General features: G+C 42.9%; 1 long non-coding RNA gene across 1 annotated transcript; it reads left to right on the top strand.

Moving 5' to 3' along the window:
* The first annotated feature begins 72 nt into the window (after positions 1-72).
* On the top strand, positions 73-788 carry LOC111659431 (uncharacterized). The gene is made up of 3 exons (XR_015437529.1): positions 73-237; positions 395-476; positions 610-788. It is a non-coding gene; the product is annotated as an uncharacterized LOC111659431 (long non-coding RNA).
* Positions 789-797: the final 9 nt, after the last annotated feature.

The following is a 797-nucleotide window of genomic DNA, read 5'->3' on the forward strand; positions in this document are numbered from 1 at the left end:
CTACAACAGGCATGAGTCCAAAACCGGTCATCACAAAAATCCCATTTAATGACAAAATAGAAGAAGTCATTTACTTACTATGAATGAATGTTTACTTATTATATTTTCTAAACGCTGTCGTTCCCAGGTGGGAGAAGGACCCGACCTACTGCGACACAGTCAAACAGACGCCTCCTTACGACCACGGCACCAGACTGGTGGATCTCATAGACATGGCTGTGCTGGACTTCCTCATGGGTCAGTCTCTCAAACTCAACACAGCTACATGTTCTTATTTTCTCCTCTAAGAGCAGAGGTGAACGGGTTCATAATATATCATTGACCTCTGGTTATTGACATTATTAAAAAGCTTTTCCCTGCAGTCGAATGAAGCATGACTGTTTTTCATTCGAAGGCAACATGGACAGACATCACTACGAGACGTTTGAGAAATTTGGCAACGAGACTTTTCTGCTGCATCTGGATAACGGACGGGCGTGAGTAATCTCTCCACACGTGGTCACAGTAGAAAAACAACAGCAAAAGCCATTTTAAACCAAGTGCATCGTGGCAACGTTTTGTTTATGTTGCTTTCTCATGACTAAAGATGTCGTTGATGATGTTTTCCAGGTTTGGGCGTCACTCTCGGGATGAGCCGTCTATTCTGGCTCCTTTACAACAGTGCTGCAGGTAAAAAACTAACAAACTAAAAACACTTCAAAATGCAGGATGAGAGAAACAGCTTGTAAGAAACTAGTGGATAAAGTTCCCCAGGTGTGGCAGAAGAAGTCAGTAGGAAACGCTCATGATTAAAGGGG

Source organism: Seriola lalandi, unplaced genomic scaffold (assembly GCF_002814215.2).
Source record: "Seriola lalandi dorsalis isolate HSWRI2012SDOR001 ecotype SW California unplaced genomic scaffold, Sedor1 jcf7180001983008, whole genome shotgun sequence".
Classification (NCBI taxonomy): domain Eukaryota; kingdom Metazoa; phylum Chordata; class Actinopteri; order Carangiformes; family Carangidae; genus Seriola; species Seriola lalandi.